Raw genomic sequence first — 19,883 nt, 5'->3', positions numbered from 1 at the left:
CCTCTGCTGTTTCTTCCCAACAAAGAAAAAAAACATTGATTTGAATTGTTCTTGGACTTTGCTCCTGAAATAGTCTGAGTGGCTCTATGAGCTCTTAGGAAGAACTTGTCTCCCTACAGATCTTAGAAATCTAGAAATTGGGGAGAAAATGTCACTGAGGTATGAAAACCCAAAATGACTTCACTTGGACCAGTTGTGCTACTATCAGGGAGAAACATCTACTCCGGGTCCTTGTTCCTCCCCCACCTCCCCCACCAAAGTCAGATCAGGCTACACATTAAATTGAACAAACACATTAAGTTTGTGCTGTGTGTTAGGCACAGAAGATACAGAGACAGATGAAAGGCAATCCTTGCCCTCGAGAGGCTTATATTCTACTATGAAAAGGAACATATGCACAGATAATACAGGAAAATTTGATCACTGAGAGCCCTGACAACCAGGGATCTCACAAAGGCTGAAGTATTGTCTATGGTACCTTAGCTGAGCCTTTGAAGGAAGCTGAAGATTCTAAGAGACAGAGAGAAAACTAAAGAGGTACATTTCAGGGCAGTACATACAAGAGTATAGAGTCAAGCCATAAAACGTGTTATGAGTCTTCCATACTGATATTTAGCTCCAAGAACTGGAGTCATTTTAAAATCTTTCTGATGAGTCAATAAAGGAATAGGGGGGAAAGTTTCTATATGTGTTTCAAGCCTCTCAGGGACTAGTGGTACTTAGTCTCTTGCAATAGCCTTGCTAGTTATTGCTTTTAGTGTGGCACAGTGGATAGAGTGCCAGACCTGTATTCAGGAATACTTGTCTTCCTAAGTTCAAATCTAGCCTCAGATATTTCCTAGCTTTGTGTGACTGTGGACATGTCACTTAACTATTTGTCTCAGTTTCCTCATCTATAAAATAAACTGGAGAAGGAAATGGTAAACTACTCCAGTGTCTTTGCCAAGAAAATCCCAAACAGAGTCATGAAGAGTCAAACATAACTGAACAAAGCCAAGAATATTAAAAGAAAATCACATGCAATACCAACATTAGCAAAATTCACTTGTAGATTAATCCAACCTAATTAAGCTCTAAGTGTAAAATTTTAAGTGTCCATTAATCAACTATCTAGTTTCTTTTTTCTTTTCCCATTCTCTTTTTTTAAAAAAATTTATTCATTTAATTCTGAACTAAAAAAATAAAGCAAGCATTTCCATTATGCAGGAAACTGCAACTTTATCACATATAACTTGCTATTCCTTTTAAATCTATAATAAAGTTATTGTGCAATTTTCTTTTTTTTCTCCTCCCCCCCAACACTCCTGCCCTGTTTGGGGTTGGAGGAGGGGAGATTTGTACCTGGAACTCAAACATGCAGTACATGGAAAGATGATGGTGTGATGAATCCAGTCAAACTCATTATCAGCTATTCATACCCTATACTATCCTACTTCCACACCTTTACTCAAACTGTTCCTTATACCTAAAATGCCATTTCTAGTGCCCCCATATCTGGTGTTCATTTCTCCCTAGTTATTAATCTTCATAATCAAATGACATTGCTGAGATTTGCTTTTGCAAACGATAGAACAAAAGCCAAAATTAAGGGAGTACAACTGTAAATACTAGGCTTCGGGTAAATGAAATCTTCCATGCTGTTTGGTTTTTCAATATTAAAAACCTTCAGTGGTTCCAAACACACACAAAACAAGATCAGATAACGTATAATCCTCTCTTAGTCATGCCCAAGGATCTGATGTCATCAGGTTGGACTATAGCAGAAATCAAACACTCAATGGTAATAAAAGTGATAGCGATCGTCTATGCTTATTCAATTCATTTCCTACAAGTCTGCGCCCCAGGTATACAGGAAATTCTGTAATCACCAGCTGTAGTCCCGTATCTTTCAGCTGTCAGATTACAGCAAAGCTTCTCGGGCCCAATGGCTGCTGGAGTACTTTGAAAAGTTTGCAATGTTCCTGCTACTTGTAGTCTCTCACCCAAGCAATGAACAGACAAGATCTCTTCATGAGTATGAATGAGTTACTGAAATGAGCAAAAAAAAACATATATTAAACACTTGCTACATGCCAAGCACTGTGCTAAGTGCTGGGAATACAAATACAAAAATAGAGTGCCTGTCCTCAGAAAGCTTACAGTCTAAGAAGGGGAACAAACACCTACAGGTTGGGGGACCTGCAGCTTCAGGGCCACATGTGACCGTCTAGGTCCTTGGGTGCAGCCTTTTGACTGAGTCCAAGTTTTACAGAACAAATCCTTTTATTAAAATCTATGAAGTTTGGATTCGGTCAAGGGCTGCAGTTGAGGGCCTAGGGGGCAACATGTGGCCTCAAGGGCACAGGTTCCTCACCCCTGAATAGAAGAGAATAGGGGCCAGAGGAGTCCAAGAGATAATGAGTTGATCTAGAGGGGACTCAACTGACATGCCCTTTTCCAGAAACAAAGTTAGTATTGATATGATGGATGGAAAATAGAAAGCGGGAAGAAGGTATGTGTGCTGGGAGAAAGGCAGATGACATGATTACTGACTGCTGGTTTACTGGGTGGGATGTGAAGGTGAAGTATGGTTTGGGTTCTTCAGCCAGATAGATAGTAAATTATGTGAATTACTTCACAATCTCCAATTAAGACAGCAAGCAGGAACCAAATAAGAGTTCCAAAGATTTCTAAAATAAGTAGATTAATTTATATTTCCAGATTAGCTAAAACACATCTAGTACCATTTAATCAAGCCTAAGCTCTACCTGGCATTCCAGGTCCTCTGTAATCTGGCTCTAATCTACCCTTCCAGATTTATTACCCATTAATCCCCATCAAACATTTTACATTCCAGCCAAATTCACCATCAACTATACACATCCTATACTTCCCTATCTCCATACCTTCCTTCATACCATTCTTTATGATTGAAATGCCATTTAAGCATCTCCATTTATTGAAAAATCTGTCTATCCTTCATGTCCCAGCTCCCAAGCTACTTCTTCCTTAAAGCCTTCCCCCCTATTCTCTGAGCCACAAATGTTTTTTCCTTCCTTGGACCTAACAAAACACCATGCTTGTTATGTGATCTTACGTGCTTAACATGTTTTATTTTACATTGGAATTACTTGTACAGCTAGGTCCCGATTAATTCAAATAAGAGGTTCCATTATTTGAATTTTCATTGCCTATTTCCATTGGGCTGCAAATTATTACATTTTCTATGCAATTCTAGTTTTGAATAGTATGAATTCTCATAGTAGGACCACTTCAAAGATAAATTACTTGTGTTGATGGGGACCTACCTGGACATGCATCTGATTCCCCTTCTGACATTCCACAGAGGCAGAAATGACATCTTATTCATCTTTGTATCTTCCCCAACTGCTGGTCCAGGGGCTCATAACAAGTGTTTGCTTTATGCAATGCCTTTGTTGAATTGCTCTTCTTTTGAGGACTACATCAAAAAGTAACCATTGACCCAAACTCCCTGAAAATACCTTAAAGTGAGAGAATAAACATCAAATGATAAAAGGTTACCAGGTCATCTTCTCATTTTTCTCTTGAACGTCCCTCTCAGGTTGAAACAGGAGACTAGACTGCTCATTTTACATAGCCTAAAAAGCTAGTGATTAATTGGAGAGCAGATTCAGGGCAGTACAGATTGAGAGACTCTACAAGCTTGTGAGGAGGGGAAGTAATAAAAAGGCAGCATTCCTAAATTTCTGCACTGGCCAACCTTTGCTGTTTTTTATTAAATGTCAATGATTTCCTTGACAGTTTCAAGAAAGAAGAGAAGAAAAAATCAAAAGGTTTACCCAAATGAACAAAGAAGTTATGCATTGTAGAGCAATAATGGAAGATTCAGTAATAGACTGAAGACTACCTTTCCCCTTCAAACTATGGTAGCTTCCAACACCCACTGGATCAATCACATCTTAGGACTTATGTGGTTCTTTAAGGATGTTCATCAGAGTGCTCTGTCCTCCCTCACTTCCCTAACCTGACCCCACTCTCATTCTTGGTAAATTTATTCAGAGCCTTCTTCATACAAGTTTCCTGTTCCTAACCCTAAGTCATGATCCAACACCTAGTCTAGACCTGAAACTCTTGCCTGAACCAGAACCTTTTATCTGATAGTTCATGAACACACATACATACAAACACACACACACACACACACACACACACACACACACACACACAAAGGCTTTTGTTGATATAAAGTGGTATTGACCAACAGCTTTTTAATCACCTTCAAAAAAATTAATCATGGACTCACTTACATTGTCTCTCATAGCCCAAGGTCTGGATCTGCTGATGCTTCCCCATCCCACCCACTCCCCAAAGGCACTCTCTTTTTCTATGAAGAAACTAGAGTTACTCTCCCTGATCTATATTGACTCTCACACATGTGAGAATTGTGAGGCATGTGGTACAGTGAAAAGGGTGTTTGGATTTAGAGTCAAGAACACCTGTATTCAGGTCCCAGCTTTGACACTTATCACCTGTGTGCACCTGAGCAAATCATAATGTTCTTGGGCCTCTGTTTTCTCATCTGTAAAGGGAAAGGGTTGTACTAAATGGTCAGCTTCTAAGGCCCCTTCCAACTAGAGATCTAGGAGCCTATGATCTCTCAGGTCCTCTCCAATTCAAAATCCATGATCATCTATGATTCTAAGCTTCTGGTACACCCTTGCACAAGCTGCTTTTCATCTCATATTGATGGTAATATGTAATATGGGTTTGGTTTTGTTTTCACTTTTCCTTCCACTCTAAGTATTACCCTCTAACTTACCTTTTGACTCAGTCTCATGACAAGATAGTGGATAGGTCCTTTTTACATGTCCATTAGGTAAAACTTGAGGTCTACCAGAACTGGGGTCAAATCCTGCCTCTGACACTATCTCTGTCTTGTTAATTACCTCTCCTCAACATGTTATATCTGTCCCATTCTCTTTCTCTCCCCACCCCAATGACCCTAGTCCAGGCCCTGATGACCTCTTCTCTGGACAATTGCAATAGCCCCTGTCAGCCTCCCTGCCTCCAGTCTATCCTTTCTATAAGATGTCCTCCACGCAATTGCCAAATTTATAGTGTAATTTTCAGATCTGACCACATCACTCCTCTGCTCAAGAGGCTTTAGTGTGCCCCTTTGACACCTCCTTTTCCCTTAGGTTAAAATGCAAACTCCTCTGTTTGACATTTAAAACTTTTCAGAGACCTGGAAAGACATGTAGGAACTGATGCAAAGTGAAATGAGCAGAACCAAGAAAACGTTGTGCATCGTATCAGCAACATTTTGCGATGATCAACTATGAATGACTCAACTCTTCTCAGCAACACAATGATCCAAGAGAAGTATGAAAGATTCATTAAAGAAAGTGCTATCCATATACAGATAAAGAACTAATGTACTCTAAATGCATATCGAAGCATATATTTTTCATTTACTTTATTCTCATTTTTTTTAATTTTGATCTGTTTCTTCTTCCACAACTGTGACTAATATGGAAATATATTTTACATGGTAGCACATGTATAAACTATATCAAACTGCCTACTATTTTCAGAAGAGGGCAGGAGAGAGAAGAATGGAGAAAAATTTGGAACTCAAAATCTTGTAAAAATGCTAAAATTTTTCTTGATATGCAATTGGGAAAATATACTATTAAAAAAACAATAAACATTAAAATTTTTCAGAGCCTGGTTCCAACCTACCCTTCCACAGGGAATGGATATTACTCTAGACAAGCTGGCCTGTTTACTGGTCCTTGTGCTGGACAGTCTACCTCCCATCTCCCTGTCTTTACATAGAATGCTCTCCCTCCTCACCTATTCCCCTTAGAATCCCGAGTACTCTTCAAGGCTCATCTAAAGGGCCATATACTTCAAGGGTTCTTTTCTCCCAGTTATTAGTGCCATGCCATTTGTTGCATTATTAAATATCACGAATGAATTTATATCACGAGATCCTTGAGAGCAGAGGCTATCTTTTTCTTCCTTTTATACCCCCATATCTTAGCAGAGTGCCTAACACTTAACAAATGCTTATTGGTTAATTTATGTGATGCTTTGTGTATCAGACAGACACACATGCATATATTTTATAATATGTATATACAGGTGTGTATTCATGGATATGTGTTGCATATATTCCTATATGTATTATATACAAATCATGAATGTGATATACATATCATGTGTGTTCATATATTTGTACATGTATGCGTGTGTCCACAGACAAATGTGTGTATACCTATATTTCTAATGACACATGCTGACTAAATGATCCTGGACATGTGTCTAAAGTACTCTGTGCCCCAGGTGATTCTCTAAAAATTAGCAGAAGTTTAGGAGAGGTTCAGTCTGCACGAGTAAAGGAAGTTCCTCACCAACAGCTCCCTATACCAATCATTTCATAGATTTAATTGAAAAAAAATCTTTCACTTAGTTATCTGTGAACATGTCACACCCTTACATCCGTACAGTGTAAGCTCACTGAAGGCAAGAATCATCTCACTTTGTATCCCCAGCACCTAATGTAGTAGGAGTTTTTAAAAGCTTCTGGGTTGTGTTACCAAGGACAAGTCACTGAGGCTTCCTAAACCTCAGTTTTTTCATCTATAAAAGGATAGTGATACCGTGTTTCCCCGATAATAAGACCTATCCCGAAAATAAGCCCTCCCCTTACTGTGTAAGATTCCTCTAAAATAAGCCCTCCCCCGGAAATAAGCCCTATTGAGATTGCTACTGTAGTGAAGGTGATCCCCTGCGCTACACGCTACATTACGGTACCCTCTGTATGCACCGTCCCCCCCCCCCAAAACGCATGCCATGCTCCGAGCTGCATCCAATCAGATCTGCAGCAGTGAGTGCATCATCCTGTTCTTCCCCAATGATTTGCTTATTGAATAAAGGTACATTTTTTTGTTCACATTTACCTGTTTATTAAAATTGCTGTCAATGTTCATTAAAATAAGCCCTCCCCTGAAAATAAGCCCTCTGGTGTTTTTCTGTCCAAAAAATTTTAAGACAGTGTCTTATTATCGGGGAAACACGGTACCTGTGAGAGTTCCACCCTAGCCGGGGCTCAAATAAATGATTTACATAAAGCACTTTGCAAATCTTAAAGCACTATATAGACTTCTGATATGAATATTCTTTGTGCTCACAGATTCACATCCCTAGGGCTCTAAAATCAGCATCCAGGATAAATATTGACACTTCCCTAAATGGTTCAAAAAGCTCTTAGCAAGTTATAATCAGCTGAGTTCCCCACCACCACCATTAGTCACAGCTGTACTCCCTTCAAAACCATATCCATATGTGCCACTTAGGAACTGGGAGATCTGGACCAAGTCACAATCTCTGGGAACCTGAGTTTTCTCATCTAGGAAAGAAAGAATATGGACTATATTAAAAGTCTTTCCACCACTAAATTTGTAATCCAGTCACTAGACTGTGATTTCCTTAAAGGCAAGGATCAGTCTTTTACAACTACTGTAAATCCCTTAGAATGCTGAGGACACAGTGTCTTGTAGACATAGTAGATACTTAATAATTATTCCCTAGATTAATAGATGAATGAATGGATATGACAGGATGAACCCAATGTTGTGACGGAATAAGGAGAATAAATTTAACTCTCTTGGAAGTCAATTTCCCAACTATGTTGCTTTTTTTTAGGAGGTCAAAATGGTACTCTGGAAGAGGTCATTCATTTGCTTCTGTCCAAAAGTTCTCCACCATATTTAACTAAAAGTTTGAAATAAATCATATGGAAAATGAATCTATGAAAAAAAATTTTTTTAAATAAGCTTCCCTTATCTCTCCCCTGTGCCACCCTCACCCCATTTATTTTGTATGTAATCATCAGGACTTAGGGTGGAAAAGACAGTTCTAATCTGAACACTTTTTCTCAAAGATAAAACTTCTAATTCAATTCAATCAGCTTAATAGTTCAGGTCTTACAGAAACTCAGTTATACTAAATGCATCATGCATGTCTGTTGGGCTTCAATGATAGCCACTATCATTTATGTGGAACTTATATATGTTATCTCATTGGATTCTCATAATAATCCAGTAAATTAGCTGCTACTATCCTGTACACTAGGTGACACATTGGTTAGAGTGCTAGGCCTGAACTCATCTTCCTGAGTTCAAATCTGGCCTCAGAACTTACTAGCTGTGTGACCCTGGGCAAGTCACTTAACCCTAATTGCCCCAGTTTCCTTATCTGTAAAATTAGCTAGAGAAGACATTGGTAAATCACTCCAGTATCTTTGTCAAGAAAACTCAAAATGGGGTCATGAAGAGTCAGACACAACTGAAAAACAATTGAACAACATTATTCCCGTTTTTCAGATGAGGAAGCTAAAGATGAAACAGGTTGAGTGGCTTGCCCATGGTCACACAGTTAGGAGGCATATGAGGCAGGATTTAAACTCAGGTCTTCCTCACTCCAAGTTCAACCCTCTATCCATTTTGTTTATACTTCTGACCAATGAGAAGATGGCAAGGTTTCCTTCTCATTGAAGAGTCAAATATACTTTAAGTATGTGTTCATTTTTCTTCCAAGGAGCAATTAAATTCCTCTGACAATTATCAGGCCAGCATTTAGGACTTCTAATACTCCAGCCCTTTCTAGGATGCTCTTTTGTTTATTAGGAATTCAGGCGGCAGAGAGAGCAATGATGTGGACAGAGAGGTCATCTTCAGGGACCAAATCCCTTCCCCCTATCCACTACCTCCCCACCCCCAGGAGAGATTAAGTGAAAATGGATTTGGTAGTTTCATTAAGATCCAGACGAACATTTGTCTGGCTTACAGAATCCCCACACAAATGTAATTCAGAGGCTCAGGAGGAAAGGTGCCAGAGCCTAGAACTAACGATAGCTTCCAAAAAGCCTTCCAAGGCTGAGAACGTGTGTGCAAAGCTTTATCCCAGAGGAGATTTTTAACTGCAGGGTGTTGGAAGGAGAAAGAAATGAGTGAAATGAGAACATGACTTTTCCTCTCCCTCCAGAATGATTAGCCCCCACATCCCCTTTCATTTCCTGATTAAATGAAATTCAAGTTCACATAAACACACATAAAACAAAGATGTCAAAAGAGATTGACATCTCGGTTTCACCATAAATGGATCATTATGCAACACAGTTAGTTCTGTATATTGAGTATTTAAGCTCTAGTGACATGATGCAATCTAGGAGAATGTGATTGAGTTTTCTTTTGTTTTCTTCTTGCAGGTCCCATGAAACTGGCTTAAATTATTTTATGTTTAAGAGCCTTGCCTCATGCTTACAATATGTAACTCTCCAAAAGCTCAAAACAGTTTTGTGTATATTCATCCCAATTCTCTTCCCCTTGTGAGAGCTAAAAAGCTGTCTAAAAGACAGAAAAAGGATGCTATTAGAATCTCCCTCCCTGTAGCTTTCCTTTGGGGGAAGGATGATATGTTTCCTACCATTAGTAGCACCAAGACTTACTTTGAAAAACTGCAGCCTGCACATGTGGAACAGGAGCAGGAGTGGGAAAAAGCAGGCTCCACACCCAACCAAAGACAGCTCTTTTGTTGTTATTCAATCACTCTTTATGACCCCATTTGGGTTTTTCTTGGCAAAGATACTACAATGGTTTGCCATTTCCTTCTCTATTTCATTTTACAGATGAGGAAACTGAGGCAAAGGAAGGGTAAGAGAATTCCCCAGGATCACAACAGCTAATAAGTGTCTGAGGTGGGATTTGAATGCAGGAAGATCAGTCTTCCTGACTCCAGGCCCAGTGCTCTGTGCACTAAGGCACCGCCTAGTGACCCCTTAACAACTCTACTTAACACAAACAATTATAACATCCCATTTGCAGCCCTCACCTCCTCTTGGCTCACATGCACATCAATGAACCAGCAAGACCCAGTGCAAGCGACCCCTCCCAGCTGCAGAATATTTCTGCTCTGAATACCAGGAGGAATCATGGCTCAGTTTGAGTGTATTTATGTCCTTTCATTACACGCTGGGATTATTTAAGGTGAGGTTAGCCTAGCATCCCTTTGCAGCAACAGGGCTATCTTCTGAGTGCTGTCTGCCGTGTTATACTACTATATCACACATACTTTCCTGGGCTGAGCCTGGGAAATTCGTGTCCCTTCTCAAGTACTATTTGTGTGACACACATACACATATACACACATAATGTAGGTATTATATATATGTAGACATTCATATACTCAAGGACTATATATACACAATATACATATATCTACACATTTGTATATAAACACAGACATTCACATATATACAAATATCCATATATAAACACATACTATACATAATGTATATATTTACACATATTAATATATCTATATACATGTATATAGACAGATAAATACATATATCTATATGTGTGTGTTAATGTGTGTTGTATATATGTATTAATATACACGTGCATATCTATGCATCTACAAATGTGCTATATGTGTCATGTGTACATATATATTGTACATTGTGTGCACACGTATACATATGTATGTATGTGTAAAATCTACTCTGGAAACTGAGCAGCCTTTTTGTGTAAAATTTCTGCACTGGGACACATGGACTAGTTTGTTGTCAGTTAGCCTGCTTCCTGGGGTTCATGTGCTTAGAGGCTTTCACATTTTCTTGAAGCAAACAAAACAGAGGGCTCTGAACAGGTCTGTGCTTTTCCTCTGAGTAGGTGCAGCCCAAATATTTACCATGACAAGACCTTTTATTGCCTTCGCCTCACCTAAGACTAAGATCAATGATGTACTTGGGGGATTCTTCAAAGAGTATTTCATGTAACACTGATTTCAAAAACTGAAATTTTACAAATATGATCAGCTTGGGAAGGTCATTGTGGTTTTTGTTGCACCACTAAATGATTTGTTTCTTGCAGAAAAAGTTCATGATTAAGCCTTCCAATGGTGTTTTTTGACTAAGCCAAATCTAACATTTCTAAGGGCCATGTTCTTTACTCTTTTTTAAATTTTTTTTACACTTAAATTCCAAACCGTCTCCCTCCCTTCACCCCATGCTACACTAGAGAAAGCCACCACCTGACACAGATATATGTGTGTATGTATGTATATATGCGTGTAGAAACATACTATATATACTTCTGTTTATCATTTCTGTCTCTGAAGGTAAAGGGCCTCTTCCTTAATAGATCCTTTGTAGCTGATTTGAGTATTTATAATACTCAGAATAACTTGGGTGTTCAAAGCTGTTCTTTGGACAGTATTGCTGTTACTCTATACAATGTTCTCTTGGTTCTGCTCATTTCCATCTCCATTATTTCACACAAGTCTTTTCACGTTTTTCTAAAAACCAACCAGCTCATCATTTCTTACAGCACAGTAGTATAATCATATACAACAACTTGTTTAGCCATTCCCAATTGATGGGCAGCTGTGTCCTTTATTCTGTAAAGCCTAGGGAGTTAATGAGTAAGAAAGCAGAGTAAGGCCATCTTCCACTGGCAGGAGTTTGAACAAGTTGGGAGAATGAGGCCAGCTGGCACACAGACAGGCTTGAAACTTGCAGGTGCTTGGGCAGCCTCTGAATATGACAAGGCTCTTTGTCTAGTTCAGTCCCTCATCTGTCTCCCATCATCAAAATCTGTATCTAGAAAACTGGTCCTTGCCTCTTGCTAGCCTCCCTGTCAGATCCTGTTAAGTATCTATGAGTCTATTTCCTAAATGGCCTCCCACTCTTTCTACTTCATTGACCTGTCTACCTGATTACTGTCACCATGCTTTTGACCTCAATTTGCATGGGAACTTTCATTACTCTTATTTCCCTGTTCCAGAACTGGAGACCTGACCTAATCATGGTCCTCATCAAACACCAGCCCAGGCCCTATCCAAGAACTGAGCTGAGTGGGCTGGTAAAAGCCAATGTAAGGAAATAACCTTGAAACCACATAATAAACATTAGAAGAGCAGGTTCAATCAAGAATAGTATATACCCTATTTGTACAAAAATATTTATAGCAGGGGCGGCCAGGTGGCTCAGCGAGTAAGAGCACCGGCTCCAGTGTTGGGATGACCTGGATCAAATCTGGGCTCAGATACTCAGCAACACACCTAGAAATAACTGGCCGTGTAACCTTGAGCAAGCTACTTAACCCCGATTGCTTTAAAATATATATTTATAGCAGCTCTTTTTTGTGGATGCCCATCAATTGGGAAATGGCTAAACAAGCTCTGGTATATGATTGTAATGGAATATTATTGTGCTATAAGAAATGACAAGTAGGATGATTTCAGAAAAACCTGAAAAGATTTTCATGAACTAATGCATAGTGAAGTGAACAAAATCGGGGAACATTGTACACAGTAACAGCAATATAGTTTGATGAAGAACTGTGAATGACTTAGCTGTTCTCAGTAATATAATGATCCAAGACAATCCCAAAGGAATAATGATGAAGCATGCTATCTGCCTCCAGAGAAAGAACTGATATTGATTAATTACAGACTGAAGCATGCCATTTTTCACTTCCTTTTTTTTTATTCAAGTCTTCTATTATAAAATTACTAATATGGAAATGTTTTACATAACTGCACATGTATAACCTATATCTGATTGCTTCCATCTCAGGGAGGGGGGAGGGATAGAATTTTGAACTCAAAACTTTAAACAAAAATGTTAAAAATTGAAAAAAAAAAACCAGAGACCATGGCAGGGATTATGGTATAAGAAAAATGGAAATCTATGAAGGGACTAAGTTATGAAGGGTTTTGAATACCAAACAGAACATTTTGATCCTGAAGGCAATACAAAGCCAATGTAATTAATTAAATGGGGTAGAAGAGGTGGGAATGTGACATGATCTGACATGCACTAAAGGAAAATCTCTTAGTTGCTGAAAAAAAATAGATTGGAGTGTGGGGAGACTTAAGACAGGCAGAACCACCAGCTGGGTATGGAAATACTCCAGGTTTGAGGTGATAAGGGCATGCACCAAAATGGCAGAGGAGAGAAAGGGATTCAAGAGATGTTGCAAAGATGGAATCAAAAGGACTTGGCAAAAGATTGGAGATGGTGGGTGAGAGACATGGAGGAACCCAGGATGACTCCTAGGTTGCAAGCTTAAGAGCCTGGAAGGATGGCATTGCCCTCTACAGCGATAGGAAAGGTAAGAGGTAGGAAGGGTTGAGGAGGAAAGATAACGAGTTCCATTTTGGAAGTATTGCATTGGAGATGTCTGAAGGCAGTTGGAGAAGTGAGATTGGAGGTCAGCAAAGTGTCCTGGGCAATATAGGTAGATTTGAGAATCATCAACATAAAAATGGTAATTAAATCCATGGGAGCTAATGAGATCACCAAATGAGGTAGTAAAGAGAGGGTCCAGGACAGAACCCTGTGGGAAATTTATGCTTTAAAAAGTGTGATCTAGCTGAACATCCAGCCAAGATGATTGAGCAGCAGTCAGATAGGAAGGAAGAGAACCAGAAGAGAGACTCAAAACCTAGAGAGAAGCTAGTGTCAAGGAGGAAAGGTTATCAACAGATCAAAGATTGCACAGGGGTTGAGGAGAATGAGAATTGAGAAAAAGCCATTGGATTTGGCAACTAAGAAAACACTGGCAACTTTGGAGAAAGCAGTTTCAGTGGAATAAGGTAGGAAGACAGATTGTAAGGAATTAAGAAGAAAGTGAGAAAAGATAAAGTAGAGGCACCTGTTGTAGACGACCTTTCTTAGGGGTTTAGATACAAAGGGCAGAAGAGATACAGGACAATAATTAGAGGGGATGAAATGATCAAATAAGGGTTCAGGATAGGGGAGATAGAGGATTGTTTGCTAGCAATAGGGAGGAGTCAGTAGACAGGGAGAGATTGAGAACAAATGAAAGAATGGGGATGACAGAGAGGACCATCTGTTAGAGGAGATGGGATGTAATGGGATCATTTGAACAAGTAGAAGGATTGGCCTTGGTAAGGAGTAAGGTGACTTCATCATGTGAGATAAAAGTAGAGGGGAAAGTGGCAGAAGGCAGAGTTGATAAGAGATGAGAAAAAGGGGAGAAGAGGGAACACATGGCAATATGAGGTGAGGGTCTCAGCTGAGAGAGTGGGAGGAGGAGACACCATGGGAGACTTGAGAAGAGATGAAAAGGTTTGGAAGAATCTCCTGTGGAGAGTGGGATAGTGAGTTGATAAGGAAAGTATAATAGGATTACCTAGCAGTGGTGAGAGCCCAGTTGAGGTTATGTAACAAATTTGTAGTGGTCCCAGTTAGAATGGTTGCATGACTTTCTCCATCTTCATTCAGCAGCACATGGGTAGGAGAAAGGCAAAGGATGATGGGAGTGATCCAGGGCTAAGGCTTGGCTGGTCATAATAAATGATTTGATAAGGGGGTAGGGATACAAGTGAGGAAGACGGTATAGAATTGAATTGGTTTACTAAGCGGTCAAGATGGAGAGAAGAAGAGAGAGTGGCTAGTGCAAAGGAGATGGCCTGGGAGAGATTTGAGGGGTTAAGGGATTGGAGGTAATAGTGCAGATGAAGGGTAGGGTTTGGTAAGGCAAGGAAGAGGGAAAGTAGAAAAATCAATTGATTACATTTGGATAGGGGTATTTCAGAATTCTTGAACATGGAGGTGGTTTATTTGTAGTTAATGGAAAGATCGAGAGTATGTCCATCTGGGGCAGCTAGGTGGCGCAGTGAGGGCCGGCTAGGTGGCGCAGTGAGTAAAAGCACCGGCCCTGCAGTTGGGAGGACCTGAGTTCAGTTCCGACCTGAGACACTTAACACCCACACAAAAATACTAACCGTGTAACCTTGGGCAAGTTACTTAACCCCAATTGCCCTCCAAAAGGCCAAAAAAAAAAAAAGAGTATGTCCATGTTTGTGTGTTGCTGAGGTTGGGTGGAGGAGTAGCTCAATGGAAGTGGATAAATTGGGGAACTAAGTGCTTAGGGTATTTGAGGGAGAATCATTATGTATCTGGGCTTGAAGTGAAGGGGAGCTTGCTGTAGCATGAGGGCAAGAATTGAAGAGGAGAAAAAAAATTATGAGCCAAGTAACAAACTCATTGAGGAAGGAAAGGCAATGACCTGGATTTCTGTAGATAACAGTTACCAGGACTTTGATTGAGTGGTAGATATAAATACCATGAACCCCAAAGGAAGAAAGGTTATTGAATGATGGAAGAAGGCGGAAAACCTGGAAGTGGCAATGGGAAACAAGGAGTATTCCTCCCCTGACCAGTGAGCAGAGGAGAATGAGGGCAAGCACAGCTAGTACTAGAAAGGGTGGTCAGGAAGGCTGTGTCAGCAGGGAGAAGGCAGGTTTTAGTAAGAGCTAGTAGATGGAAAGAGACAGGCACAGTGAAAGGGCTGGGTATAGTTAGGTTGAAACTTACCACTTATGTTTCACTTTGGGGCACTAGAGTGGGTCGAAGTCACAAAATGACAAAGTGCAATATGGAACCAATTACCACTTAAGAACAATGTAATCTCAAGAATGGACTTACCAACAAACTGAGGAAGAGGCCCTCTTTGCCAAGTTTCATTAGAATCTCCCAAATAAAGGTTATGGCTGAAATGGACAGAAATAGTTAAGTACTTGAGTTTTCTGTAATAAGGTGAGAAAGAGGAAGTTGTGGTTGTGGCCATCAAAATCAGAGAGAAACCTTGTTGCTAGATCAACAAACAAAAGAGAGGGTGAAAAAAAAACTGTCACACCAATGAAGATAGCAAGGAGCAGGTTTTGCAGGTAGGAGTACATTGTATTTAATCCAACAAGCATTAATTTAAGTGCGTACTATGTGCCAGATACAATAAATGAAACAATCCCTATTTGAAAGGAACTTCCATTCCAATAGCAGAGACAAGTACAGGGTGTTCCAAAAGTTTTAGTGTGGCTTTAAGTATTAATAGCTTTTTCATAATCATAATTAATAATGGCATCTAATATTTATATACTGCTTAGTTGTTGCTATTCAGTCATTTCAATCTTGCCCTTCATGACCCCATTTGGGGTTTTCTTGGCAAAGATACTAGAGTGGTTTGACATTCCTGCTCCAGCTCGTTTTACAGATGAGGAAACTGAAGCAAAATTCAGTGACTTGCCCAGGGTCACACAGCTAGTAAGTGTCTGGGGCCATATTTGAACTCAGAAAAATGAGTCTTCCTCACTCCAGGCCAGATTCTGAATCTATTGTGCCACCTAGCTGCCCCTGAGAAGTGACCAAAGAGCCTCAATCAAGAGAAATTAAAAGCATTATACTGATTCTTACTGTTGATGAGTTATTGTACTTAGCTAACAGTAGGGTACCTGAATTCAAGTCCCATCTCTGTCATTTATTACCCATATGACCCTGCGTGAATCACTGAATCTTACTGGATCTCAGGTTCCCCTTCTGTAAAATAAAGGGATTGTACTAAATGCCCTGTAAGGTTCATTTCAACTCTGACCACATGAAGCTGTGAACATTTCTTAAATGCATCAGGAAGTTTAAAAGAAAGACATGATTAAACCCCCAGGAATGGATCACATACTTTCACTTTCTCTCCCTCACAGTAAAAGGAAAACCTAAAAATGACAAATATGGTGTAACTGTCCTCAATACTAAAGCCCAGGGAAGCATAACAAAGCCTAAGACAACAAAGGAAGAAAGGACATAATTCAAACCAGGCAGAACCTGTTCTTAAACTCTCATTTAAGAAGGAGACTAACTCATGAGTGTCCAGTGGAAGGCAACCAGAGCAGTGAAAAACCATGGTATATGAGACTCAGGTGAAGTAGCTGGGAATGTTTAGTCCAGAAACAAAAAGACCAATAGCTGTCTTCAAGTGTCTGAAGGGTTTTCTCCTGAAGGAGGGATCTGACTGTCCTGTTTAGCCCCACAGAGCAAAAGCAGAAAGTGTAGAGACCTCATCTTTATGTCAGAAAAATATTTCTACAACTCAGAGCTGTCCAAATATGGAGGACTGCCTCAAAAGGGGAAGGGCTGCTTCCCCCATGCTGAAGGTCCTCAAGCAAAGGCTTGTTTGTTAGTGTATATGTTATAGCAAGAATCCCTTTTGTGCATGTAAATACACAAATTTAATACCCTTTTGTGTATGTAAATAGCAGTTGAGTTCCTTTCCATTTCTCCAGTTGTGTGATTTGGGGGCTAAAGGTCAAATAGGGAAGGGGGAGATTATGGGCAATGGGAAAGTGGAATGGAAAGAGAGGGGCACCTGGAGAAGTAAAGAGAAAAAGAAGAGTAGAGCAGGAGGGCTGTGTGATGTTGTGAATAAAGAACTGGCCTAAGAGTTCAAGTCTTGGCTCTCACAGACGCTGGTAGTGAGACCCTGGACAAGTAACTTGACCTCTCAGTGCCCCTAGCAACTCTCTAATGTATATGAGTCGCAGAACAGTTGCCAAACTTCATTGGTAAAAGGAGATTTTTCTTACTGGAAGGTTTCCACCCTGATGTCTGGACAGACAGATATAACCTTAAATGCATGCACGCACACACACACACACACACACTTGCCCAAGTTCACACAGGTAGTGACAGGAAGGTTTTTTTTAACTCAGATAACTCTAATACTATTTCTCTTTTCATTGTACCAGGCATGATTTAGCCAAATAGTCTGTTGATTGTCATCAATAAATTCTTTTATCATCAATAGAATGCTTTTAACTTTCCAAGAAACATATATCATTGCTACAAAATTTAATTAATGCTTGGAGATTTGCACCTAGGTTGGGTTTGGGCTTTTTGTGTTGTTGTTGGTTTTTAGAGTTGGATTGGCTTGGGTTTTGTTTTGGTTTGGTGGTTTTGATTTTTTTTTTTTTTGCTCTTAATTAGTTTATGGGAATAAGAAGGAAACTACAAGCCACCAGCTGTGAAGATTTGTTATGTTAATTAACAACGTGATTAGGCAGGAAAACCATCATCAAGTCTGATCCATCACAGCAACCTCCAGACAGCTTCTGTAGGACCAAGGGGAGGGCTACAGATCCCTTCCCCACCCCCACCCCTCAAAACCACATGGTTGTAACAGGCTCAAGGGCCTGAGAAATGACCAGGAGCCGTTACAACCACTTCAACAAAGCAAACACCTCTGCCAAGGACAGACAGGCTGGCAAAACCAACCTGAAACAACCCAGAGCTAAAGCAGTGCAGAAGGATTTTTGTGTTACAGCCACAAACACTTTGCCAGAAAGCTTTTCGACCACTTCACAGTTGTATTTTATATAGACTTTAAGTGTAGGTTTATAAGAGAGGATAAATGGGTTACTGAAGGAGAGAGAACGGTGAAGGGAAATATGGAGAAGGGTTGAGAGCAGGGTGATAAAGAATAAAGGATCCCCATCATTAAGGAGGTAACTCTGCTTTTTCAAAGGGTCTGGGTGGCCTGTTAAGAGCACTTGAAAACAGCTTGATGGACTCACCTTTAAAACTCTTCATTTTTCCTGAACCTGAAGAAGCCATCTTGCTAACATCTCTGCCTCTTGGATGTAGCTAGGGTGATCCATCTGCTTCCTGGCATCACCCTGGGGAAGAGGGTGCATTGGAGGGCCAAAGGGAGGGACCAGTGAAGAGGTGAATGCAGGAACGAAGAGCCTGATGACTTACACCTTGCAGATTAGATTCATTGGCATGATGGAGGGTCATTAAGCAGAGTCAGGAGCTTGGTTCTCTTCAGTGGTGAAGTAGAAAGAGCACTGGATTTAGTCAGTCAATAAACATTTATTAAGTGCCTACTATATGCCAGGCAGTTCAAATCCTAGCTCTACCACCCATGGAAACTCGGATGAATCATTATTCAGCCTTTTTTTGAAATCAGTTTGCTCATCTGCAGAACAAGATAGTTGGACAAGATGACCTCAAAGTAGTTTCCAGATATTGATCCTATGGGCCTAGAACCCACACAGCTTCCTCCCAAACCTGTGAAGGTCATAGTCATGTATTATGACTGTGTTTGCATCACTATGTTGTGTCAGAAACTCTCTGCAAGCTAAAGGAGAGTAGAGTCATCCATCCATTCGAAATTTATTAAGTCTCTACTTTGTTCAAGGCAGTAGTAGGTAAGAGAATGCTGGGTGGTATGGGTGTGGGGAGGATGCAAAGTTATGCCTCCTGGATTTGAGCAGAAGAAACCTAATCCTTCACCTATATATCCACCCTTCAAATACTTGAAGACAACTTACCTGTCCTCCTTAAATATTCTCTTCTGCAGGCTAACCAATCCTAGCTCTTTCAACCAATCATCAAATAGCAGGGTTTTAAGATCCCCTGGCCACTTTGGTGACAATGGCACAATGTCTGGAGGTAGGTGGTCCTATTTTGTCTGACCAATTTGTTGTGACAAAGCATTTGCATTTTACCTAAGAACAATAACTCAAGAAAATCAACAATATAAGATTTTTCAAGAACCCCTGGAATTGGAGAGAGGAGTATTATCTGAGTGGGCTAGGTAAAGGGAATGGATACTTCAGTCCCTCAGAAGTCTGACTCCTTAAAATGTCTATAGCCTTTTACCTAGGGACTTCTCTGCTAGGCATATGTCCAAGGAGGTCAAAAACAAAAAGAAAGGTCCCTTATACACCAAAATATTTCTAGCAGCACTTTTTTTGTGGTAGGAAAGAACTAGAAACAAAATAAATGTCCATGAATTGGGGTATGGTTAAACAAATTATGGTGCATGAATGTAATGGAATGTTTCTGTACCATAAAAAATGACAAAAATTAAAATTCCGAGGACCAGAAGACAAGAAACTGATTCTATGTTAAAAACAAAAAAAAGGAAACAATGGACAGAATTACAACAATGTAAATGGAAGGGACAAAATATAAGAAACTTGAAGCTACATAATTATAGTAACCAAGCTTGGCCCCAAAAAAGAGTTGAGAAAATGCACTTCACGCTTCT

General features: G+C 39.9%; 1 long non-coding RNA gene across 1 annotated transcript; it reads right to left on the bottom strand.

Moving 5' to 3' along the window:
* Positions 1 to 487: 487 nt before the first annotated feature.
* On the bottom strand, positions 488 to 18,644 carry LOC138146075 (uncharacterized). The gene is made up of 3 exons (XR_011164379.1): positions 18,403 to 18,644; positions 3,288 to 3,482; positions 488 to 2,028 (listed from the first exon to the last, which is right to left on the bottom strand). It is a non-coding gene; the product is annotated as an uncharacterized lncRNA (long non-coding RNA).
* Positions 18,645 to 19,883: the final 1,239 nt, after the last annotated feature.

This window comes from Petaurus breviceps, unplaced genomic scaffold (assembly GCF_028583685.1).
Source record: "Petaurus breviceps papuanus isolate PSGF00001 unplaced genomic scaffold, PetGlider_PUasm1.0 90752, whole genome shotgun sequence".
NCBI lineage: Eukaryota > Metazoa > Chordata > Mammalia > Diprotodontia > Petauridae > Petaurus > Petaurus breviceps.
The sequence above is the reverse complement of the archived record's forward strand: the minus strand, read 5'-3'. Positions and strand labels throughout refer to the sequence as shown.